Here is a 26,648-nt window from a genome sequence, read left to right as displayed (position 1 = left end):
AAAAAAAAAAAAAGAAAAGAAAAAAAACAGAAAGAAAGAAATGCAGATGGGAATTTGCTTGCAATGACTTTTCTGTATGAAATCATTACGCGGAAAAGTGGCATCAGAAAAGGGGTAAAAACTTACTGTCATGCTGATCAGTCGGGGTGATGGATATTGACATTGTGGTTTCTATTTCCAGCTTTCATTTCTGTAGTTGTGTCAGTGGCTTTGTCAATGCTGGTCTTCCTCACGGATTTGTGTTGAACAGCCAGGCTGCAGCACAGCGGGCTGAGAGATCAGCCCACATCTCTCCTAGGGAATGGTTGAGCACTGTTTATTCACTTTAATTTTGTGAAGTTTCTTTTTGGTGAAGCAATGGGTACAAAATGTTAGAAAAGGTCTTCAACATAAGTACAACTTTGGTAGAGACTTTTTTTTTTGAGACGGAGTTTCGCTCTTGTGGCCCAGGCTGGAGTGCAGTGGCGCGATCTTGGCTCATGGCACCCTCCGCCTCCTGGATTCAAGCGATTCTCCTGCCTCAGCCTCCCGAGTAGCTGGGATTACAGGTGTGCGCCACCATGCCTGGCTAATTTTGTATTTTTAGTAGAGACAGAGTTTCTCCACGTTGGTCAGGCTGGTCTCGAACTCCCAACCTCAGGTGATCTGCCCTCCTCAGCCTCCCAAAGTGCTGGGATTATGGGCGTGAGCCACTGCGCCCGGCACTTTGGTAGAGATTTTTAAAATCCCATTTCACAATACATTCCAGAACACGCAATGTAGCTCAGGGCTTTGTTTCTCTGGGATCAGTTCTAGCAATTTTTGATTGACTTCACAGTAGGGAAATATTAAGTGAAAATGAAAACTCCAAGTGAAAACGAAAGCTGTAAGTGTTAATGAAAGTGACTCAGGCTCTGCCTTTTCCTCCTCACAGCCCCTGGGCGGTAGCTGCTTCTTCTGAGCCTCCTGCCGGGACCCAGGCACATGAGACCCACAGGTTTAGAGACTAAAACTGCATCTGAATGAGCTGGAGAGGTCCTGGATCCTTAGGAATTCACTCTCGAGACAGGTGCTTGTAGCTAAATATGCATGTCAGGACTGAACTGGGCGGGAGTTTGCAAACTCACTTCCACACGTACAATATACAGTTTATTAAAGAATAAATAATAGGCCAGGCGCGGTGGCTCACACCTGTAATCCCAGCACTTTGAGAGGCCAGGTGGGCAGATCACGAGGTCAAGAGATCGAGACCATCCTGGACAACATGGTGAAACCCCGTCTCTGCTAAAAATACAAAAGTTAGCTAGGTGTGGTGGCGCGCACCTGTAGTCCCAGCTACTCGAGAGGCTGAGGCAGGAGAACTGCTCGAACCTGGGAGGTGGAGGTTGCCGTGAGCCGAGATCGTGCCACTGCACTCCAGCCTGGTGACAGAGCGAGACTCCGTCTCAAAACAAAACAAAACAAAACAAAACAAAAACAACAGTGACAACAAAACAAACAGGCAAAGGACAAGCAAACGAAATCACCCCACTGGTCCCCACACAGACGGATGATTGGCTGGGCAGAGGACAGGAAGATAAGCAGGGCGAGAGAATGCACAGTGACTGCAGCGCACGGGGCAGAAGGTCAACGTCTAATTTCCTTCTTCTCTGAGTTCATGTCTCTTTCCAACTCTCCCTCCCCCCGGCCCCCGCAAAGTGAAAACCAAAGCCCCCAAATCTTACCTGTTAAGCCCTCAACCTGACTTCAGGGAATGCCCTGTCCTCCCTCTGTCTTTCTGGCCTGAGAAAGCCACCTTTGGTAGGAGGTGTCTTCCTTTTCACAGCGTATGACACAGAAACGGGCTCCTTGTGCCCGTTGAGCGAGGGCCACAGGGATGGGCCCCAGCCCCCCGAAGAGAAGGCTCTGGGGCTCCCCAATCCCGAGGGAAGTTTGTGACCAGCCCGGGAGCTCCTGCGGGCAGGCAGTAAGTGTGACAGAAAGAAAAGTCATCATAGCTCATACCACGTAAGGCCTGTGCTGGGCGCGCTGAAACTTTGGGCGAAATCTTGTTTCCTTTAGCCCTCATAACAACCCTTGAGGAAGTCATCCCCACTTTACAGACATGAAAACTGAGGCTCAGAAAGGCAAAGTCACCTGTCTAAGTTTCCCAGGGCTTCAGGGGTGGAGCACTTACCAGAAGGAAGCAGGGCCAGAGGCCCTCCTCTGCTCAAACTCTGCCCGTGGCTCCCACCTTACTCCAGGTAGAAGCTGCAGTCCTTTCTGTGGCTCACATGGCTCTGTTAATCTGTCCCCGCCCTCACCTGACTCCCCCTAAAGGGCCTACCCCCGCCACACTGCCTCCTCTGATTCTTCAGGCAGCCCTGGCTGCCATTCCTGTATCTGCCTGGAGCTCGCTTCCCATGGAAGCAGGTGACCTGCAGCCCCTCCCTGTGGCCATCAGGTCCCTCCCCACAGGCAGCTTCTCCTCTCAGCCTTCCCTGACCTTCCTGTTCGAAATCGCAGCCCTCCCACCCACTGTCCTGTGCCCAGGATGCCCTGGCACCCTCTCCGTGTATCTTCCATATTTATGTATTGGATGTCTGCCTCTTTCCAGCAAAACATCAGCTCTGCGAGGACAGAGAGTTTTGCAAGTTTCATTCACTGTCATTTCCCCGGTGGCCAGAGCGTCGCCTGGCACATGGTAGGTGCCCAATATGTGTGTAATGGAGGAAGGAGTTGGGGCTTGCACCCAGGTAGTTTGAACGAAAGTGAGCTGACCAAAATGTACCCTGACCAGCAACCAAACTTCACTGAATTGCAAATCAGACTTCAGTATTTAAAAAATTTATTTTTACTTTTTAGCATGGAAATTTTGAACAAACACAAAGTACCAAGAATAGTATGCCATGTCACCCAACTGCAACAATTGTCAACCCACGGGCAATCTTGCGTCATGTGCACCTTCTCCCACTTCCGCCCTTCCTGTGGTATTTCATTTTAAAAGTACCCCAACATTTAGCATCTTAGCAGTTTAGCAAAATAACTGTTCCTGTGGATCAAGAATCTGGGCCCATCTCATCTGACGGCTTAGCTGAGGGCAGAGCTGCTCATTGTTGGCAGGACTCAGCTCCCCCCAGCAGGGGGCCAGAGGCCTCCCTCAGTCCTTTGCCAAATGGGCCTCTCCAGAGGGCAGCTCACAACATGGCAGCAGCTTCGCCAGAGTGAGTAAGGCGGGGTGTCAGGGTGAGTCCAATTGAGAGCGGAGTCACAATCTTGTAAACTAACCTCAGAAGTGACATCCCAACCCACGGCAGTGGCTCAAGCCTATAATCCCAGCCCTTTGGGAAGCTGAGGCCAGAGGATTGCTTAAGGCCAAGAGTTTGAGATCAGTCTGGGCAATATAGCCAGACCCCATCTCTAAAAAAAAAAAAAGAAAGAAAAAAATTAGTAGGGTGTGGCCGCACATGCCTGTAGTCCCAGCTACTCGGAAGATTGAGGCAAGAGGACTGCTTGATCCTGGGAGGCTGAGGCTGCAGTGAGCTGAGATTGCACACTACACACCCTGACCTAGGCGACGGAGTGAGACCCTGTCCCTCCACCCCGCAAAAAAGACATCCCATGGCTTCCATGGTATTCAGTTCATTAGGATCAAGTCCCTAGGTTTGGCCCACACAAGGCGAGAGGATTGCGCAAGGGTGTGAATACCAGGAGGGACCCTAGCCTCTGCCTCCCAGAGAAACATGCGCTCGTGGACGCAGGGCCCTGTGCGCCAACACTCATCACAGCATTGTCATGAGGCAGAGGCTTTGTGCACCATGCCGTGTCCCTGCAGCCTGCCTGGCCCAGCAGTGCTGCGCTGCGGCACTGCCTCCACTCTGCCTGCCAAGTCCCCTGCTCTTCTGCCTCTGGGCTTGCTCAGCCCCTGCAGGGACAGGCAGGATTTGTGAGGGAGCTGATGTTTTCAGGGGCAACCTTGAACCGATGGGAATGTGCATCTGTAGATGAGTCCCCGACCTCCGTCCTATGCATTCTATGTAATTCCTCATAGGATCCTTGGTGGAGTCAAGCTGCTGGTGCCCACAGCAGTGGTCACCTTTGCTGGGCACCCTGTGTTATTTTTGCATTCTTCCCTTGTTGTGGTCAGCTTCCGAGATGACCTCTGATGAGCCTCACCTCTGGTTTTCACACCCTGTGACGTCTGTGGTCTGTTTACCCAGTGGAGTAAGGTGGAGGTGACAGTGTATGACTCCCAAGGCTGGGTCGCCAAAGGCATTGCAGTGCCCTCCTGCATCTTTTGGATTCTCACCCTGGAGAATGCCAACTGCCATGTTGTGAGGACACTCAAGCACCCTGTTGAGAGGAACTGAGGCCTCCCACTAACAGCCATGCACAGGAGCTTGGAGACAGATCGTCCAGCCCCAGGCGAGCCTTCAGATGATGGCAGCCCTGGCCAATGACTGACAGCAAACTCACGAAGAGAACTGAACCAGGACTACCCAGCCAAGACCCCCAGAAGCTACAAGCGATAAATAAAAGATAACTGTTGCTTTAAACCATCTGGCCGCAGGGTAATTTGGTGCATGGTGGTAGATAATAGTGAGACTTTTCCTCTTTTCCTTCTTGCTCTTGCTTCCTGAGAGCACCTCCCAGACCAATGGCCTGCACCCAAGTCCTTGTCTCAGCTCTGCTTTCAGGGCAATTCAAATCAACACAGTGAAAACTTAGGGACAAGGTAATGTCTATCCACAGAACACTGGGTAAACTGTGATATTGTCACTCCACTGAATCCCAAACAGCAGTGAACGTGAGTGACCAAGAATTACCTCAATCAGCTAGCAGAGGTCCCTAGCACCTAATGTGAAATGAAAAAAAATCAAGAAGCAAGAAAAGGAAGGATACCCACAAAAGTGGTGCCACTCGTGGTCCTGCCTCATGGCTTTGCACTAGCTGTTCCATCCCCTGTGATACTTTTCCACCAGCGAGAGGCCTGACCTTGTTCCTGCCCTTGTGTTCAGAACCACAAAACCCCACTTGTTGTAAAAATGTCCCCTGTTTGTTTATGCCAGAGTGAATGAATGGGTTTCTGCCACTGACCCCCTTGCCTGGCGTAGAGCAGTGGTCCTGGCGAGGACGGGCCCGGGGCCTTTGGGTCGTCCCTGGAGAAATGCTGCTCAGGCCTTTGACCAAGACGCAGGAAAAAGTGAATAGAGATGCAAACACAGATACGCAGCGACCGCTCTGCCCAGATTCACCTCGGCCTCCCCTCTGGTGCTTGCTATTTTCACAGCTCTCCAATACCATTAGTTACAATTGTGCCCTAAGTAGGTCACAGCGATTATCCGCCTTTTAGGGGCAATCATCATCATCACTGTGAGGCCTCAGGTTGGTATTTAGCGTCCTGCTGTTCCACGAACTGCCTGGACATTTGACAGGCCCCATCAGCACAAAGCCCTTTAGAAAGGTGGGGGTCGGGGGCAGCAATCTGCTCTTTCCTTTTCCAGAGGGAGCAGAGAGAGGGTAAATGAACCCCCTGCCCTGCCAAGAGGAGTGTCAGGTGGCCTTTGGAGAGGGGATGAGTCCCCTCAGTCGCTGTGAAAGGGTGGCGTCCTCTCTGCCCAGGGTCTGCTGTCAGCACCGCAGACCAGCCCTTTCCTTCAGAGAACATCTCCTCTGTCCCTCCGTGTGGTCCTGGGGAGGCTGCCAGGCCCACTCACTGCCACCCTTCCTGCAGTGGGGAGCCGCCGGTCCAAATGGGAGCGTGAGCCGCATTTTCCAAAAAGCACACAGGAAGTTATAAATCCAGTTGTGCAATCAGAAGCAGAAAAACAAAATCCGCAAATCTAAGTGTCTCAGTGGACCACAAGATAAATTCAACTCGGCAAGACGAGAAGATTTCGCTAAGTGTTCTTTAAGCAAAACCAGCAGGCGGGGCTCAAATTGGGAGCAGGATGTGCGGGGATAAGCGAAGGTCTTCTTAAACCCCACGGTGTCCAAAGAGGGTGGCCGATTGGTGAAGGACAATAGAAATGCCTTGAGCACTCGAGGCGAGGACCGCTGGAAAAGGTCGAGAGGCCAAAGGCTTGTGACCTGGAGCACAGAAAGCCACAGCCTCGCTCTCAGGCCCCCCAAAGGCTGTGCCCCGGGCCCTGCCTGGCCCCACCCACATCTGGCCCTGGCTTCCCTCACTTTTACACATCTGCCTTAAATTAGAAGCAGGCCTGCACACAGCTGCCCACCAGCTCCTAGGGGCTGACACTGTATCTTATTTGCCATTCTTTTAATTTTTCTTAGATGGGAAAATGGAGACCCAGAAAGAGGCACAAACTTGCTCACAGGTCCCAAGGCTGGCTGGTACTCTGTGGGACTTGAAGCTCAAACCGGAGCCACGCCCCTCACTGCTGCTTCCTGCTGCAGCCCTGTCTCAGCCCTCCCAGCCTGCCACTGCTCCCCGCCCTCCCAGCCTGCCCACTGCTCCCTGCCCTCCCAGCCTGCCCGCTACCCAGCCTGACACTGGGTCCTGAGCCTGTGAGCTTTGGCCCGGCCCAGCTGCGTGTGGACTGTGAAGCTGAACAGCGGCTTACTGGTCTCCCGCCCCCATCCCTGCCCCCACCCGCCCAGGCTTGCTTTCCTTCCAGCAGTCAGAGGGATGCTGTCGAAAGCCGACTTCCCTCCTCCCCACAAACCCTCCCAGGTCTCCCACCTCCCTCAGGATGAGGCTAGAGTCCTCCCGCTAGCCCCCATGAGTGTTCTGGCCTGCGGCATGCCTGTTCCCTTGCTTCCTGCTCATTTCATTCTGGCCACTCCTAGTACTGCCTCAGGGCCTTCGCATTGGCTGTTCCCTCTCCTGCAATGCTTTTCCACATTACACCAACAGAACTTGCTCCCTCACCTCCTTCAGACTTTGTCCCACTGCCACCTTCTCAGTGAGCCTTCTTCAAGCGCCCTGTGGTGGAGAGGCACAGGAATACCCTCCAGGGTGGGAGGACAAGCCGCCAGCCCAGGGCCTCAAGATGTGGCCTTATACTGCTCTGATCCTGCCCTGTGTCCGAGCGTGCCCCGCTCTCAGACGTGCTGGCCCCTAATGACCACTCATGTTCTGACAAGTTGCCTGCCAAGGCTGCAGTGCCCAGGGAGGAGGATGAGGCGTTTTTATCCTTCCCACTGTAAGACAAAGCAGCGTGTGTGAGAAGCCATGCTGGCTCATTTCTGCTTCAACCCCTGACTCTGTGACAACGTGGAGCTCTCTGGAAAGATGCTTTGAAGACAAAACAGGATGGAGCACGTGGCCCATCTCTTGCCTGAGTCACTCGATTGCTTGAAAGAGAAGAGCTGGCCGGGCGCGGTGGCTCATGCCTGTAATCCCAGCACTTTGGGAGGCCGAGGCGGGTGAATCACGAGTTCAGGAGATTGAGACCACCCTGACCAATGTGGTGAAACCCCATCTCTACCAAAAATAACAAAAGAAAAAAAAAAAGCTGGGCTTGGTGGCATGCGCCTGTAGTCCCAGCTACTACGGAGGCTGAGGCAGGAGAATCGCTTGAACCCAGGAGGCGGAGGTTGCAGAGCTGAGATTGTGCCCTAAACTCCATCCTGGGTGACAGAGTGAGACTCTGTCTCAAAAAAAAAAAAAAAAAAAAAAAAAGAAGAGCTGCAGCCCTTGCCTTTCTGACAGGCTCAGTGATGCTGCCTCTGCTGTCTCTAAGCAGAGGTGCTCTTACACCCACCACTTGATGGGATGCTGCTTCAGTGGCACTGCTGAGCAGGTCTGAGATGATTGTGTGCTGGCTGAGTCTCCCCACCTGCGTGTAAGCTGCAGCGTCAGGAGAACTGCTCCCAGGCACTAGGCGTGGTCGGTCCTCAAACTTCTCAGTGAAATGAACTTTAATTCTGTGAAAGCTTGGTTTTCTTTTCTTTGTCAACACTAGGAAACTGGGCTGAGAGTGGCGTCCAGAGGCCTTTCTGCCCTCTGGCTTTCCTGGCCTCCCTTGTATCCTGACTTGCCCTGGGTTTCTCTACCCTCCAGTACCCCGAGTTGCTAAGCTCCCGGCTCCAGCCTGTCCACCAGCGGGGGCTCCAAGGAGCTCAGGCTTCCCAGCGTGCAGTGCCCACAAGGCAGACAAACCCACATCGTGCACCCAAGTCTCCTGGCCTGGTTGAGGTGTGTGATTACACTCATGGGGTCTGTGTCTCTTGCTCAGATTTAACCACATACCCTCTCCACCCACCAACTAGGTTTGAACGCAAGGGAAGGCCAAGTCCCCGTGTGTTATGTATGACCCACGCACCTACGTGAGCACGTGTCTGTGCACATGGAGCATGTGTCTGGGGTCCCAAGGGCAGTGTTTACACAGGAACCTCTGTCCAGTGAGAGGGCATACACGCATATCCTAGGCATCTGGGGCTAGAACTCCCAGGCGGGAGCATGGGGTAAGGGACAGACAGTCCTTTACGGTGGGCCACCAGAGTACCCCACTGGCGGCGTGGAGAATGTCAGGAGCCTAGGTCGAGGGTATGAACATCCCCAGGGAGAAGGAAGGTCATCCGTGAATGTAAAGTGGGCAGAGTTACCCCTTCCAGGGGAGTGAGTGAGGGGTGCATTCCATCAGTGCTGGGTCCACCAAGGGCTTGGGGGCTGCCATTGGCCTACGAGGTGCGTTGTGTGAAGGAAGAAAGTGCCCTCTAACGGTGGCTGCAGTCCCAAGGGTGCAGGGCTTGGCTAGCAGAGCATGGGTTGATATGTCAGTGAGCACCTCCCCTTTGGCAGGATGGCCTTGGGCAGTGCACAGCCTGTACCACTGTACAGGGCATCACTGGGGGAGGCAGGACTTGTGGAGACACAAGAGACTAAGGTCAGCTCCAGTGTGAATGTGGAAATTGGGGGAACCCGAGGGCAGCAAGAGTTGGGGAGCCAACCCAGGAAGGCCCAGAGGATGTGTAGGCTGGGTCCCCACCCCCAGTCACGTGAGTGTCTGGTAAGACTGTGAATCAACATCCCAGCACTTGGGATGTTGTGGGGTCCACACACTCACTCCTCTGGTGCCACCACAGCTTAGGGGGCCTCTTGTCTGCACACTGAGCCAGGACCACCACGGTGGAGGGGACCAAAGAACGAGAGAGCCCTGCCATACAGTTAAAGAGAAAATATGCACCCACACGGAACGCATTTAAAACTTTTCTTCACAAGTTAAACCAGAGCCACCATATAGCCCAGCAATTCCACTCTGAGGTATCTACACAAAAGAATTGAAAACAAGTGTTCAAACAAAAACTTGTACACGGGTGTTTACAGCAGCACTGTTCATAAGAGCCGAAAGGTGAAAGCAGCCCAACTGTGCATCCACAGATGAGTTGTAACAACTGCGGATGTGGATCCAAGCCCAGAAGCTTCTTACCTTCCAGACCTCTCGGACCCTCAGTCTCTTCATCTAAAAAATGGAAATGACAGTGCCCACATCCTAGGTGGCTGGGAAAGCTGAGCCTATATATGTAAGGTGTCAGATGCCCTGTAGGTCCTCATGGATGTACAATATACCTGGATGATGGGATATTTTTCAGCCATCAAAAGGAGTGACATGTCCATACATGCGACTAGACAAGTGGACCTTCAAAACACTAGGCAAAGGGAAGATGCCAGTCACAAGAAACCACACTATTCCATGTATATGAAACGTCTCGAACAGGTAAACCAGCAGAGACAGGAAGCAGGCTGCCGGCTGCCAGGGGCCGGAGGAAGGGAGGAATGGGAGTGACAGCTCATGGGAATGGAGTTCCTGTGGGGGATGAGTGTCGGGAGCTGGTTAGAGGTGGTGACTGCACAGCGCTGCGAATGTGTACTGAACGCTGTGGAATTGTTCACGCGAAAACTGTTCATTTTATACTGGGTGGATTTGACCTCACCTTAAAAAAATCGCATGCCTGAAATCCAGACACTTTGGGAGGCTGAGGTGGGAGGATCGCTTGAGCCCAGGAGTGGAAGACCAGCCTGGGGAACACAGGAAGACTCCATCTCCAAAAAAGCATTGAAAAAATAGCTGGGTGTGCTGTCATGCACCTGCATCTCAGCTACTGGGAGGCTGAGGCTGAGGCAAAAGGATCACTTGGGCCCGGGAGGCTGAGGCTGCAGTGAGCTGTGACTGCACCACAGCACTCCAGCCTGGGTGACAGAGAAAGACCCTCCTCCCTTAAGAAAAGAAAAGATCAAGAAAGCAGATGACCAGCAGTCACAAAAATTTGCAGAGCTTCTTGCAGACCAGGGAACAAAGCTGGTATTTAGAACAGTCACCAGCTGGCCCCATCGAGCACAGTCTGAGCCCACCTCTCCCTGGTGGGTTGTGCAGAAGGAAGAAGGGCCGGGTGGTTCAGGTTAGGGGCTTGGGCTATGACTATTTCAATATGAACATATCTGCAGACTCCCCCTCCTCCTCCGCCTCAGGCTCCTGAAAGAGGTCTGGACGGAGGGAGGGAGGGCCAAGGGTCAGAGGGTTTGGAGGGTCAAATAGCATGCACTTGGGTCCGGCCAGGTCCAGAATGAAATCCCAGCTCTCCCTCTGCCGGCTGCATGGACAGGTCCTGCAGTTTCCCAGACTTCCAACTTCTCCCCAGCGAAATGAAGCCAGTGACTCCCACCTGGCAGGAGGGCGAGGGAGAAAATGCAGGAGGAGCCTGGGCCTGCAGGCAGGTGTCTGGCTGGTCGGGTGGCGTGCCTTTGATGATTTTTCAGAAGCAGCTGGAAAACAAGGTCCAAGTGCTCAGAATAGAAAGCCAGGCCGTCCAAACGGAGGTTTAAAAAATATAGCGGGGAAAAATCAACTTCCTTATGTTCACACGCGACCTCAGGTGTATTCATGGGGAAACAGCGGCCTGGAGGATGTTTGCAGCTGCTGTGGGTGGTGGGGCGGGTGGCGGGCAGGGAGCACCCCCGGCACTGCCTGTGTGCCCGATCCGCCCTCTGTGGGCTGAGACACACTTCCTCCTCTCCCTCTGCACTCTGCTCCGAGGGCAATTTGGCATCTGCCGCCTTCAATTAACATTGGAGACTGGAAGTGGGGGCCTCAGGGACAGAAGTGGGAGGCGGTGGAAAAAAACAAGCCAGCCATGTTGGCAGCTGGGCACACCACCTGCTCCAGCGTGGCAGGGAAGTTGAGGACGGCAGAGCCAGGAAGGGGTGTCGCACACACTGGGCCTCTGTGCCCCCCTCACTGGGTGCGCCCCAGACGCAGGCTCTGTTCCAGTCCCTGCACCAGGACTGGCTTGAACAGACCCTCAGCCCTCTAGCTGCTGATGGGAGGAGGGAAGGCAGGGCGCAATGAGCTTAGATGTTTCTCCAGTCCTCTTCCTACCAGGCTGAGGGCGGCTGGCAGTGGGGGCATCGCTGAGCCTTGTTGGTTTCCCTTGATGGTGCACACCAAGGCATCCTTCACTGAACTCCCTGCAGCTACCGTGGCATGCAGGCTGCTTCCTGCTTCGACACTGGCTGCTACCCCAAATAGCACCTGGGTGGGTAACTGCCTAAGGAGAGCAGCTAGCTCCGGGTCCACTGCCAGGTTCAGCTGGGAGGCGCTGGGCCTGCCCCTCATCAGGCACAGTCTTAGAGGACAGTGACCAATGACTAACCTAGCCACTGACACTGGGGCCGGAGCTGACGTCCCTGTCCGGTACCTTATGTATGTGGGCTTATTTTCCCAACAAGCTGAGAAGTGGGCATCGTCATTCCCATTTTCTAGATGAAAAGACCGAAGGTCTGAGAGGCTGCAAATCTCGTCCAGGGCCTGGAAGATAAGAAGCTTCAAAGCCAGGCTGGGGTCTGCATCTCCATCTCCTAATCCCAGCACCTTCTGGCTGTTGCCCAAGCTCCCCCTGGGGAAGTCCAGAGTTAAACGCAGTGAAGACAGAGTCCAGGGACCTGGGCAGTGACATAGTTTGAACACATCCTCCAAAGTTCATGCGTCACCCCCAGTACAGCAGTACTGGAAGGTGGAGCCTTTAGGAGGTGATTGCCCTCTTGAATGTATTCATCCATTCATCAGTCCATCATCAATCCAATACAACAATGAATGGATTCGTGGGTTATCATGCGGGGACAGCTGGCAGCTTTATAAGCAGAGGAAGAGAGACCTGAGCTGGAGGGTGGGCACACTCGGCCCCTCGCCTGCTCCGTGTAGCCTTGGGACTCTGCAGAGTGTCCCCACCAGCAATAAGGCCCTCATCAGATGCGCCCCTGACCTGGGACTTCTCAGCCTCCGGAGTTGTAAGAAGGAAATTTCACTTAGCATAAATTACCCAGTTTCAGGTATTCTGTTGTAAGCAACAGAAAATGGACTAAGCCCAGCAGTGAGATGGTGTTGGCATCACAGGGCTCTGCATGAGCGTCCACAGCAGCCTGGGCTCTTCGAGCCTCCATTTCCCAGCTGGAAAATGGGTCAGACAGGGCCCTTCTTGGGGCTGTGGCGCGGATACCATGGAGAAATGGGTGCCGGCGAGCCCCTGGGATGTACGGGAGGGTTCAGGAAGGGATCAACCTCTTGCTTCTGTTGCCTCCTTTTTTTCAGGATCCGTGAGGCTCTGGACACGAAATGGCTTCGGGACTCATTTGGCAGCACCAGGGAATGGGAGGCATTGTGGGGATTGTGCCCAGGTCACTGACTCGCGGGTGGCGGAAAGAAAGCCCCAGCAGAGCACGGTCTTGTCCCGTGTGCATCTGAGGAATCAAATCAGGATGCAGGAGATATGGATTCTAGAAAGGCAAGACAAGGCACTGCGGGGCGTGCTGGTCTCCTTCGGAGGTGGCCCCAAGAGGTGCTGCTGGGCTCCCTCAGACAGAGCCACTTCCGTTTCACGCACCCCTGGCCTAGTTTGGTGTCTCTATGAGAGACATTCTGCAGAGTGCAAATTGCCCTGAGCCAACGTCAGCTGGGCCAAGTCAGATGGGAATGCGGTGGGCCGGGAGGGCTGTCCCCACTGGTGGGAGTGCGAGCACAGCCCAGGCCCTCCCACTCCAGGCCCATCTTCTGGGCAAGCCCTCCCCTCCCTGGGCTGCTTCCTCACGAAGTGAAACACTTGGATGGAAACTGAGTTGCTTGTATCCTTCCCCCTCAGAGCTATCTCTTCAAACAGAATCTCCCGTGGAATCTCACCATAAAGAGGAAGTGGGAGCAGTGATGGGCGTGTGGGGCCCCGGCCTCCTTCGCAGACCAACTGGGACCCCACAGAGTGCAGCTGACCCCAGCAGAGGTGATTTCCTGGCACCCTTCCGGGCCTGGTGCTGTCGGATAGGTACCTGCCTGTCCTGGTGACGTCACCCCTGATGCTGTCACCGGTGGCTTTGTGCCCCAGCTCAGAGCTCAACCTGTCCTGCATGTGTCTGGTGACCTTTGGCATCCGCCGGGACGTGCCGTGCCAAGGCTGGGCCACAGGGAGGATTACACGGCTCACACACTGTTGCCAAACACATCTTGGAGAAGTGAGAAAGAGCAAAACAGACAGAGCCATGCTCACCTCCCTGGGGCCCAACAAAGAAAGCCTTTCCTGAAATAGCTTGGCCACAGGTCCTTATGGAAAATCCCCGAGTTGAAACAAGTTGACAGGGCTCTGTCTGGCCCAGCGGCTCTGCACCTGGACCCTGTCTCCTGTGGTGAGAGTGCCCCCTTGGTCTTCCACCCCGACCCAGATCTCTGAACACTTAGGGAAATAACCTGCTTAGCAGTGGTTCTATTTGTCTAGCAATTGGGAGGGTCTTGTGTACAGAAGAAAATGCAAGAAAATTAAGTAATCTGGACACATTGTCAAAAAAAATCATGAAGGACATGGGGAATCAGCTCCACCCCTTTCTTCCAGTGTGATTTTGGTCCATGTCACTTTAGCTCACCAAGGCTTGGCCTGTGCAATCCAGTCCATGGGGTCCTGCAGATATCTCTTAGGCTCCAAGCACCGCGTCCAGCTCACGGCGGAATCAGAACGTTTCCTTTCTTCTTCTTGTAGGTTGCATCCCAAGCAAGGGGCTAAGTGAGCCTCAGTTTCCTCATCTGCAAATGGGGGCGTGTGCTTCATGACCAAGGTCTCTAAAAGCTAACATGACCCCAGTGTCACCCTGGGTGCTGTGGGCCACTGAGTGCACAGGGAGAAACAGACGGGGAGGGACCAAAGATGGATAAGACATATGGGGAGATGGGGAAGGGAATAGAGAGGACCAGGGACAGACAGACGCACAGTGAAACATGGTGGGTGACACACCTGGAAAGACAAGGAGAGAGACGGGGACACACCAGAGACCAGAGAGAGACACAGAGAGGCAGAAAGAGACCAGGGAAATGGCAAATACAGAGAAAGATGAGGGGGCACCAGAGACACACAAAGACCAGCAGAGGCAGGAGAGAGAGGAAAGAGACACACAGAGACGCAGGGAGACACGGAGACGCGGAGGCAGGCAGAGACGCATCGCACAAAGCAACTGCTGTCCTGGTTTCAGGTTGTGGGGTGTCGGCCCCAGTGAGGTGCGAGGACACCTGCACCCTCACCTTCCAGGCACTTCCCCTTGTGCCCCAGTAGTCTGGAGTGCATTTCTGTTTCTTGCAATCCAAGCATCCTGAGTCAGGCGACGCCCTCTTCCAGCACCCAGCAGGCTCCCTCGGCTGGCTTTGAGCCTCGCCCCCCGCTCACACATCGCTCCGGCCCAAACAACCTGGGCATTTTTTGATTCATTTAAGAAAATTTTTTGTTTTGAAATAATTTCAGATTTACCAAAGAGTTGCAAAGGTAGTACAGAGAGTTTCCATGTACCTTTCACTCAGCGTACTTAGTATTTACATCTTATAGAACTGTGGTACAATCCTCAAAACTAGTAAGTTAACATTATTAAAATACCATTCACTAAACTATAGACTTTGTTAGGTTGCCACCAGTTTTCCACGAATACAAGAGTCAGAAAACTCTATCTGTAGAGGACCAGATAGTAAACATTTTCAGCTTTGCAAGCCATAGCTACACAAAAGCAACCACTGAAAATACATAAAGACTAGCCTGGATAACATAGCGAGACCTTGTCTCTACTAAAAATAAAATGTAAAAAAAATCAGCCGGGTGTAGGGGCGTGCACCTGTGATCCTAGCTATTTGAGACGCTGAGGCAGGAGGATCACTTGAGCCAGGGAGGTCAAGGCTACAATGAGCCATGATTGCACCATTGAACTCCAGTCTGGGTGACAGAGCAAGACTCTGTCAGAAAGAAAAGAAAAAAAAAGAAAGAAGGAAAGAAAGAAAGAGAGAGAGAAAGAAAGAAAGAAAAAGAAAGAAGAGGAGAGAGAAAGAGGAAGGAAGGAAGGGAAAGAAGGAAGGGAAGGAAGGAAAGAAAGGAAGAGAGGAAAGGAAAGAAAGAAAGAGCATAAATGGGCATGGCTGTATTCCAATAAAACTTTATTTACAAGAGCTGGCAGAGGGCCAGAGTTGGCCTACAGACTGTTGTTTGCTGATCCCTGATCAATGTTCTTTTTCATTTCCAGATCTCACATTGCCTTTAGTTGTCAGTTCCTCGGCCTTTCTTTGTCTTTTGTGACCTTGATATTTGTGAAAAGTCCTGGTCAGGTATTTTGCAATATGTTGCTCAATTTGGGTCTGATATTTTCTCATGATTGGACTGAGCTTATGCATTATTGGCAAAACTACCCCAGAAGTCACGATGTGTCACTCTCAGTGCATCATATCAGGAAGTACATGATGTCAATGCGGCTTATTAGTGGTAACATTGACCTTGACCTATGAAGTGGTGTTTGTCAGCTTTCTCCACTATAAAGTTATTATTTCCCCTTTGTAATTGATAGGCATTGGGAGAAATACTTTGCATCTGTGCGACTCTTGTTTCTCCTTAAACTTTCTCCTACGCGTCCGAGCACCCATTGGTGGGTCTTGCCTGCAGCGATTGCTTCCGTGGTGCTCAGATGGTGATTTGCTGTTTCCCTGGTTCCTTCCACATTCATTAAGGGGAACTCCTCTGTAAGGAAAGATGGTCCCTTCTTCCCCGTGACTTGTGCAATCATTTATTTATATCGGTATGGATTCGTGGACAGGTATTTGATGAGGTGAAATCCAATGCTATAATGTACCTGTCTGTGTGCTCCACTGCTCCAGTTTGGACTCCTGGGAGTTATTTCCGGCTGGTTCTGCATCCTCTCCCCTGTACCCTCTTTTTTGAGCACATCCTGACTTTCTGGTACCACTCAATGCTCCAGGCTCATCTGGTACCTTCCCTGCCCCAGCCCTGGGCTCTGATGCTTCTCAGGGAGGTGCAGGCACTGCTGCCCTGACTCCTCCTTCTTCCTCCAGGGTACTCTTCCTCCCTCCTGGCCACTCCCTCTTTGCTCCTTTGAGGTGCAGACCTACCTCCTCCATGCAGCCTCCTCCCCTCCTGCCAGCCCCGGTCATGCCTGCTCTTCCTCCCGACCCATCACAGCTCCGGCCACTCACCTGGCTGGTCCCAGTTTGATGGCAGCTGTCACACACCTCATGTGTCTGTGGCTGTCTCCTAGGGATGCTTCGGAGGCCCCTGAGCTCACCGCTGGGCTTCCCCTCAAACACTGGGGACAGGCTGCTGTCCTCCTAGCTTGAGATGTCACCTCTAGGAAAGCAGGGCTGAAAACCACATAGCAACATCACTCATGGGTGCACACCGCTGTGGGAGGCAGGAACCGAGAGGCGGCCGGGGCTGCAGCTCATAGATGGAGGTGGCCAGACAGTGGTGGTCCCGGCTCAGAGATGAGCCTGCTGGCAGGAGCTCCCGGCCACACGGAGACAGAAATGACTTTGGAACTCTCTTCATCCCTCCCTTCCTCTCTGGTCTCCATGCCAGTGTGGCTGAGGACTATTTCTTGTGCCTGGAGCAGGCTCAACTTTTTTTTTTTTTGAGACAGAGTTTCACCCTGTCTCCCAGGCAGAGTTCAATGGCCCGATCAGGGATAACTGCAACCTCCGCCTCCCGGGTTCAAGCGATTCTCCTGTCTCAGCCTCCCAAGTAGCTGGGACTACAGGCACGTGCCACCACGCCTGGCTGATTTTTGTATTTTTAGTAGAGATGGGGTTTCACCGTGTCAGCCAGGCTGGTCTCAAACTCCTGACCCCGTGATCCGCCCGCCTCGGCCTCTCAAAGTGCTGGGATTACAGGTGTGAGCCCCCATGCCTGGCCAGTCACACTTGTTTCGGTTGGTTCACTCATTCATTCACCGTCATTCATTCAATAGGTATTGAAGCATCTACTATGTGTCAAGAACTATTCTAGTTGGAGGCATGGCTGTGAACAAAACCGCTGACAGTTCTAATAGGGAGAGACAAAATAATAAAGTGTGTGTGTGTGTGAGAGTGTGTGTGTATGTGTGTGTGAGTGTGTGTGTGTGTGTGAGTGTGAGTGTATGTGTGTGTGTGTGTGAGTGTATGTGTGTGTGTGTATGTGTGTGTCTGTGTGTGTGTATGTGTGTGTGTGTATGTGAGAGGTGGGAGCTATTCCAGGCTGGTGATGTTGAGGGTCTACGTTTTTGGTCAAAAGAGCATTCACAACTTTCTCTCAGGGGCAATGGATCCATCTGTTTATTGAGGCTAAATCAGCAGCAACTTAACACGGCTTCACTCAGCACTGCGATTCTTCCCTCGGGTCTGCACAGCCCCATGACACAATCTCATTTCCTCCTCTTTCAGCCCCTTTGAATGGAAGTGCTATTATTAGAAACCTGGCATGTCAAAAATACAGAAGAGGCGTTCAAGGACATCTAGCTGTGTGGTTTTCAAACTAGGGTCCTAGGAACCCCCTGGGTCCTTGGGCGGGTTGGGGGGTGCGCTGTGAAGGGAGAGTAACCCCTCCTCAGTTTCCCTTCTGCCAGAGCAACTCCTTTTCACAAACGGGGCTTCTGTTTGCTATTTGATTTGGAGAAAGGGATTCTGGTGCTAAAAAACAACGTTGGGGAACCTCTCATTTTATTCTTGTGAGGTAAGGTGGCATCTGTGTAAGAGTCCAGACCTGGCACCAGGCTGTCTGGGCTGGATCTTGGCTCTGGACCTTCCCACATATTTGACTCTCCAGTTCAAGACCAGCCTGCACAACATGATGAAACCCCATCTCTACTAAAAAAAAAAAAAAACAAAAAAAATTAGCCGGGCATGGTGGCAGGTGCCTGTAATCCCAGCTACTTGAGAAGCTGAGGCAGGAGAATCACTTGAACCCGGGAGGTGGAGGTTGCAGTGAGCTGAGATCGTGCCCTTGCACTCCAGCCTGGGTGACAGAGGGAGACTCTGTCTCAAAAAAAAAAAAAAGAAGAAGAAGGGAAAAAAGTTTATAGCCATACTCCCAAGAGTAACTACAGGTAAAACAGTTTGGTATATGTTCTTCCAGACTGTTCTATACATTTACAAATTTGTAATATATAGGTTGAGAAAACTTTTTGCAAAAGGATATTTCACTTTCCATTCTGCTTTGTAATTTGCTTTTTTCACTTAGTAATATATCTTGGGCGAGTTTCTTCTCCTGTTCTGGAGCCTGACCACGTTCCTCTTCACGGCTGTGTAGCATTCCATCGCAGGGACCTTCATTTTTAACCAGTCCCCAAATGAAACATATTTGGTTGTTTCCAAATTGTTCTATCACAAACAGTGCTGTAATTAACATATTTCTACATACTTCTTTGAATTCTTGAGTTTTGCTGTAGGATAAATTCATAGAAGTGGAATTGCTGAGTCAAAGGGTTTTCCCATTTAATTTTTTTTTCTTTTTTTTTATTATTATACTTTAAGTTCTTGGGTACATGTGCAAAACGTGCAGCTTTGTTACATAGGTATACATGTGCCATGGTGCTTTGCTGCATCCATCACTCTGTCATCTACATTACGTACTTCTCCTAATGCTATGCCTCCTCTAGCCCCACCCCCCCGACAGGCCCTGGTGTGTGCTGTTCCCCTCCCTGTGTCCATGTGTTCTCATTGTTCAACTCCCACTTATGAGTGAGAACATTTGGTGTTCCCATTTAACATTTTTATAGGTACTGGCAAACTTCCCTCCAAAGAGACTGTACTAATTTATGCTCCCATCCATAAACAAGGAGAAGGCTCTCTCTCCACACCCAGTCAATATCGGGGATGACATTCTCTCTGCTCCCTGCCCTGTGACAGATAAAAAGTGTTTTACTTTTTTTTTTTTTTTTCCTGAGACAAGGTTTCACTCCGTTACCCAGGCTGGAGTACAGTGGCTCAACCACAGCTTGGCTGACGATCTCCTGGGCTCAGGTGATCCTCCCACCTCAGCCTCCCCAGTAGCTGTGGCCACAGGGACACACCAACCTGCCTTAAGCTAATTTTTTTTAAAGCCTACAATTATTATTTTATTTAAAGCCTAGGCCACAGGGACACACCACACTGCCTTAAGCTAATTTTTTTTTAAAGCCTACAAGCTAATTTTTAAAATTATTTTATTTTATTTAAAGCCTACAGCCGCCGGTATTCCCAGGCGGTCTCCCATCCAAGTACTAACCAGGACCAACCCTGCTTAGCTTCCGAGATCAGATGAGATCGGGCGCGTTCAGTGTGGTATCGCTGCAGACCTGCCAAGCTAATTCTTTTTTTTTTTTTTTTTGGAATCAGGGTTTTACCCCGTTGCCCAGGCTGGTCTCAAACTCCTGGACTTAAGCGATCTGCTTGCCTTGTACTTCCAAACTGCTGGGATTAGAGGCGTGAGTGTTTCTTCAATGATTCATGACACTGTCTCCGTGTGCCCGTACTTCTTGGCCATTCACAGTCTTCTCTTCTGTGAACTGCCTCATCACATCTTTTGTTTCTGAATGAGGAAGCTGAGGTCCAGAGAGGCGTGGAGATGTATCCAAGTCTGTAAACTCCAGTTCTCCCTGCTGTTCCTTTTGCCATCTGTCGTGCTGGTGGCTCAGTCTCCACTCACTTCTCTTGTAATAAAGGAGTACCTGTCGTAGGTTGGATTCCCCCACAAACAGAGTCAAAGGTTCAAATTCTCCTAGAGGAGAAAGCTTGCTAGGGAATGAAGGAAGCAGGACTAGGAGGGGGAAAAAGCCCTGGATGAGATTTTGGGGACAGTCCTAGCTCAGGCCTGAAACTGGGCCAGCTCTCAGGTGTGTATTCCACCTCGGTTGCCCTGCGTGGAGGGAAGTGGAGCGGCCCTGCTTCCTCACAGCTCAGGCTGGCACAGGCTGCCCAAGGGAGTGCAGAAAAGGGACCAAGGCTCTGTGGGGGATCTCCTCTGAGGTGACCAGGGGCTCAGGAGCAAGGCACTAAAGTGCATAGTAGCTGGCACAAGGACATGTTAAAAAGTGGTGTGAGGAAGCCAGACACAGTGGCCCACACCTGTAATCCCAGCACTTCGGGAGGCCGAGGTGGGTGGTGAGGTCAGGAGTTCGAGACCAGCCTGACCAACATGGTGAAACCCCATCTCTACTAAAAATATTTTTTAAATTAGCCAGGTTTGGTGGTGGGCACCTGTAACCCCAGTTACTTGGGAGGCTGAGGCAAGAGAAGCACTTGAACCCGGAAGAGATTGCGGTGAGCCGAGATTGTGCCATTGCACTCCAGCCTGGGCAGCAGAGCAAGACTTCATCTCAAAAACAACAACAACAACAACAAAAACAACCATGATGTGAGGAAGTCTGGGAAGGACACCAACATTGTCCTCTACTGTACCCCCATTTTCTTTGGGGACCCACTCCTCCCTTACCCCAGCCCAGGCTTTTGGGTTTCAGTGGAGCTTCAAGAGGGAGCCCCACCTGGATCCAGCAATTAGAACATTCTGTCCCTCTGGCCATGACTGATTTAGCATTGGATCCACAACACAGTCTCTGCCGGTGGGAGTCAACCCAGCATCTATCTGGGGAGAGCAGTACTTGACCCTTTTTCACTGCTGTATAGCACTCCACTGTGTGACTAAATCTGGCTTTACCTACCACTTCACCTGCCGGTAAGCATTTGGGTGATTTCCAGTATTTCCAGTTACGGATGGTGCTGCTGAGAATCGCTAAGAACATTCTTGCATGCATTGCCCAAAGCATGTGTACACCTGGAATGCAGCCTTCAACTTGGCAAGACAATGCTCCATTATTCCCCAAAGTGATTCTGACAATTACACACTCGCCAACTGTGGGTGAGCTGTTCGGAGTTTTCGCCAAACCATGGCCGTGTCAGATTTCCCAGCTTTTGCCAATTTACTGGGTGTAAGAAGATAGCTCACCTGGGTCTGCATTTGCATGTCCCTGATTAACATACGTATTCGCCACTCATCACTGAGTTTTCCTGCAAAGTTATTTCTCCCTGATTCCTCTCCCGCCGTCCTTTCTCACAAAGTCAGCCGCTCTTGTTTGTTTAAGCTCTTCCTTCTGTCTGGAATGCCCCACGGAAATTTTCTGCCCATGCTTCCACACTGGTCTTGACGGCACCTCCTCCAGGAAGCCTCCCTTCATTCCCCTGGAAGAGGGAACTCCTCCTCCACGGTCCCTGAGAACCAGCACTGCGAGATCCCTGAGGACCGAGTCCTAAGCATGTTTCCTCTCTCTCTCCTTCCCACCCCAGCCAGGCCAACCAGGTGACTCCTCACAGAATAGGCTCCAAATGGTTCCTGTTTCCCTGCCTCCTACTTTGGGTTTACTCCATGCTTGTGACAATAGTATGGGCACAATTATGGATCCCAATGTCAATGTGAAACAGTAACCCAAAGCATTGCCCCCACCCTCACCCCACAGTAACTTGCCAGAGAAATCCGAAAAGCAGATGGGCACTCTGTTCACATTTCTGTGCTTGTCGTAGAGAAGGATGAGCATGCCCATCCACTGGCTTGTCCTGGGAACACCCCAGGAGCGGGAGCGCCTCAGCTTTTTGTCCCTGCTCATCTCTACCCTCCCGGGCCTTAGAAACGGGTGACTGTTTCCTGGCTCTGACTCCGTGTGCGGTGTTTATCTGTCTGAGAAAAACCAGAAATTAGAAAAAGTCACAGAAGGCTGCCCCTCTGCCAAAGAAAGATGATTCCACCTTAAGACACAGCTCTCTCCAGGGCTGTGGGGCTGCCAGCTGCCCATGTTCCAGAGGTTTCAATGGAACTGAATGTCCCGAAATAATGCATATTGATTTGCAAACCTCAGGTGGAACCAACATTTTCATCTTTCCCCCCATGCACTACAAAGCAAGACAGAGATTTTGTCTCGGCTCCCAAACAACCCAGCGTGAACCAGAACCCAGGAGTCCCTATGGGGTCTGTGTGTCGGGCTCTGCTTCCCCCTGCTCTTCTGTCTTCGGGTTCTGCTGACTGTGGAGGGGAGGGAGTCCTACAACTTCCAGCCATTGGAAAGGATTACGTCTCCTCATCTGCCACTTTATTGTTGATCTAGAACTTTCTAGACCTTGAGGATTTGGATGAAATATTAATCTCCAATTATTTTGTGCAACAGACATTTCAGAGGCAGTGTGGTGGGAAACTTCCAAAAGGAGGGCCTGCTGGGAACTAGGCAAATTACTTGATTGAGCAGAGCCCGCTTCTCCTTTGCAAAGCGGAGAAGATGGCGCCTGCTTTCTCCATTTCACTGTTTTCTTCTGTGGATCAAAATGAGACAGCATTAAAGCACTCTGTGGTAGGGTTGGTTCCCAACCTTAAGATTTCTTGGATCGTGACACATGGCACAACAGGAATGAAATTTGCAAACATGAAGCTGAGTGAAAGAAACCAGGTACAAAAGACCACATGTCGGGTCATTCCATTTATATGAAATGTCCAGAATAGGTGAATTCATAGAGACAGAGAGTCAGCTAGTACTTGCCAGGGGCTGGGAGGGTATGGTTAGGGGGAATTGGTGAGTGACATTTCATGGGTATAGGGTTTCTGGAGTTGACAAAAATATTCTACAGTGGTGCTATATACGGTGGATAGGAGTGAATATGCTAGAAACCATGGAACATCATGCCTTATTTTTATTTCATTGATTTCTGTTGAGACAGGATCTCTGTCACCCAGGCTGGAGTGCAGTAGCATGATCATAGCTCACGACAGCCTCCACCTCCTAGGCTTAGGTAATCCTTCCACTTCAGCTGGGATCCTCCCAAGCAGCTGGGATCACAGGCGCGCACCACTGCACTCAGCTAATTTTTAACTTATTTGTAGAGACGGGGTCTCTTTATGTTGCACAGGCCGGTCTTGACCTCCTGGACTCACGTGTTCCTCCTGCCTCAGGGTCCCAAAGTGCTGGGATTACAGGTTTGAGCCACTGAACCTGGCCAATGGCATGCTTTAAATCAAAGAATTGTATAGTCTGTGAATTATATATCAATAAAGCTGTTATAAAGAAGAAAAGTGCATACGCTCAGATCACTGGGTATTTTGTTTTCAAGAGAAGCAGTGTTTCAGGATTAGGTTAGCTACCTAAGCAGTAACTCCACCATTACAGTGGCTTCAGTAAGAAAGAAGTGCGTTTTTACTGATGGAGAAGTCAGGAGGTAGGCAGTTCACGGCTGCTTTTGTGGCTTCTTGGAATCTACAGGGACTTAGGTTCTTCTCTCTTTCTCCTGCGCCATTCTTAGCAAGTGGCTTCCATTATCAAGGCCAATTCAGAGATCAAAATGGCCACTTGTTTTTATCCAGGCAGCAGGAAGAAGAAAGGAGGGAAGAATGAAAGCCCCACCCCCACCCTTGAACCAGCTGCTTCTTTCATCTCATTGGCCAAAACTGAGGCACATGGTCTCACCTTGCCACAAGGGAGGCTGGGAAATGTAGTCTTTTAGTTGGGCACATTGCTGCGTTGTCTAAAAATCAGGATTTTTTACTAAAGAAGCAGGAAAAACAGATTCTGGCTTGGTAAACATCAGTGTCTGCCACTGTTTTTAGGTGAAATTCTGATTGTTAATTTGACACCCCCTTTTTTTAAACACCTTGCAGAACAAACTGAATATACCTGCAGGCTGGACTCACTGCAGGTGGGCCGTGGACTGGCTGTGGCTCTGCAGAGCCCAGAGTGGAAAAGCTTTTCCACCATAGCTTTGCAGGTATCACTGGTTTGAAAACAGCCGTAGTTAAAATAAGGACAGTGCTGAGTCACTGTGAGGTGGTGGAGAGAGGGAACACACAAGTGCTTGGCAAACACAGGGAGCCCAAACCACACGAAGTCACAGTGTGGCTCTGCCACCACATGGCTCAGACTAAAACTCTGGGCTCTGCACAAAGGCTCCACAGCATCCAGGCTGCTGGGCAGACAGGAAGGGGCACGGCAATCTGAGTCACGGCACACTTTCTATTGTGTTCTGTGTTTGCATTTTCTTTGAATATAAACCAAAAGCATTATAAACTATGGATGTAATTTGGACATGAAGGAATAAGGACAAAAAGCCAATAGTTACTCACTCTGGACATGACCCTGTCACTGCTTCACCTTCACTTCCGGCAAGGCAAGAGCCATTTACGCTGCTAATGACGTCTCCTGGGAAGATCGCATAATAAGCCCTGTTCAGAAAGCTATATTTTTTGATAGGCAGGAAACCCACGGACCTTTACTGCGATGTGTTCCGGCAGGCTGCTCTAAGTTGCCGAGAAGGCCCATGAGGGAGAGGAGTCGGGCCCTGGGTGGGGTGGCATGGCGCTCTTGAATGCATCATGCCTACTGTCCAGGTTCAGGAAGGCTCAGGTGTACGTGCCCAGAGCGTCGGGCAGTGATGGGCCAGCCCAAGACAGGCCATAGAGGTCCCAGCATTGTCATGAGCTCGCAGAGTGACTGTCTTTTCACATTTTCAAATGATGAAGCTGTGCAAAACTTCTTCTAGGGGCATCTCCCTTGCTGTCAAACCAAGCCTCTCATCTTCTGGGAGTTGGGGCCTTTCATGGCGGGAGATCTTGGAGTGAGACAAGCCTGCCTCAATACGCAGCTCCAGTTATTTATTGTATCCCAAAATGCAGTGGATTGAAATAGCACCATTTGATTAGATCTGAATTTGGGCAGGCGAGCCTCCATCAGGAGAGCTTTTGGTTCCGCATGGCTGTGGTTGGGGTCATTCAGGGGCATTTAGCTGGCCACTCGTGTGTGTCTAGAGGGTCCCTGGTGCCTTAGGTGGTAGCCGAAAGACTGGGCTCCTTGGGGCCTCTCCGCACGACCTTCTTAGCCCAGTAGCTAGACTTCTGACATGGCACCTCAAAGCTCTAAGAGATGGGAAATGAACCGAGAGATGGATTCGTAGTCTACTAAGAATCTTACTGCTGTCTTACTCATCCGCAGTGCAAAAGAAACACTGGAGGTAGTCTTAAAGATTCATACCCAAAAATGGCCCCAGTTTTCCATCCCCAACCTGTCTCCATTTCCTTCGAATGTCCCATAGAGTATCCTTGACATAATTCCATCATAGAAGAAGTCTGCATCTTACATTTCGTAAGGCCCTTTGCCAACAGGGAACAGATGTTTTGCCTGATCAATAACGACTGCATCCGGCCAGATAAAGACATAACCAAACACACCCTTCCACTGTCTGTCCTCCCCAGAGGACCCTGTGGCCATAAAAAGAGCCGGACTTCCACCGCTCAAAACAACTGTCTTGGTAGGCGCCCGGCATCTGCCACTGAAGACTCTGCCCACATCAAAGACACTTTGCAAAACTGTGACACTGCTGAGCTGCCCAAGCCAGGCCAGAATATTCTTTTCGTTCACATCGCTCTCCCTGGACTGGCTTGTTAACCCTTTTCCTATCCCTTTTCTCCTGCTGTTACTTTGTTTGATGTGTAATTTTCAATCTATAATGTTTACATATTGATAAGGACGCTACGTATGGCTTGCCATACTGACTGATCTGTGGAGTGGCTTGAGCCTGTGTGAATGCCAAGTCCTGAAAATTGTCTCCTACTCCTTGGGAACTCCATGGAGCTGGTGGCTTTTATGATTGAAGCAGCAACAAAAACAGCCTGACATGTGGAAAGACACAAACTTGGAGACCTGCTTATCTCTGACGTTGAACCACTCACAGTAAGTGTGACTTTATAATTCCTCCCACTGAAAGGTAGAGTCTGTTTCCCCTCCATCTGACTCAGCCCTTATCTATGGCCCATAGAAGGTGCCAGAAGTGATTGTGTGTTAATTCCAAGCCTAGTCCTTAATAGGCTTTTCAGCTTCTTTCTCTCTCCCTCCCCCCCACCCTTCCCACAGCGCTGGCCCCTGTGATTGGCATGACAATATGCCCGGGCTAGCCTGCTGGAGGACCAGGCTCCAAGGGGAGCCAGAGGCCATTGACCTCAGCTAATGGCAGACAAGTGAGTGAGCCTGTCGGAGGCCACAGCTGCCCAGCCAGGCCCAGCCCAGATCGGCAGAATCACCCTGTCAAGCTGCCAGAGGCCAGTGGCATTGTAATATTTTCATTCAAAAGGAGAAGCAGCCAGGCACAGTGGCTGATGCCTGTAATCCCAGCACTTTGGGAGGCTGAGGTGGGCAGATCACCTGAGGTCAGGCGCTTGAGACCAGCCTGCCAAACATGATGAAACCCCATCTCTACTAAAACTACAAATTAGCTGGGCGTGGTGGCACTCACCTGTAGTCCCAGCCATTAGAGAGGCTGAGGCAGGAAAATCGCTTGAACCCAGGAGGCAGAGGTTGCAGTAAGCCAAGATCGGGCCACTGCACTTCAGTCTGGAGCCTCATGGAAACCAAATAAGAAGGTATTTTAGGGCAGGCAACCCTCATGGCCTGTGGG

The 26,648-nt window shown here is 51.3% G+C and overlaps 1 non-coding gene and 1 pseudogene across 1 annotated transcript; one reads left to right on the top strand and one right to left on the bottom strand.

Annotated features, from left to right (window-relative positions):
- The window catches only part of LOC108293458, a 77,354-nt pseudogene that overhangs the window by 46,686 nt on the left and 4,020 nt on the right, over positions 1-26,648 (top strand).
- Positions 19,410-19,528, bottom strand: LOC119468953. Its single transcript, XR_005197761.1, has one exon. It is a non-coding gene; the product is annotated as a 5S ribosomal RNA (ribosomal RNA).

The sequence above is a fragment of the Cebus imitator genome, unplaced genomic scaffold (assembly GCF_001604975.1).
Source record: "Cebus imitator isolate Cc_AM_T3 unplaced genomic scaffold, Cebus_imitator-1.0 Scaffold538, whole genome shotgun sequence".
In the NCBI taxonomy this organism is placed as follows: Eukaryota; Metazoa; Chordata; class Mammalia; order Primates; family Cebidae; genus Cebus; species Cebus imitator.
The sequence above is the reverse complement of the archived record's forward strand: the minus strand, read 5'-3'. Positions and strand labels throughout refer to the sequence as shown.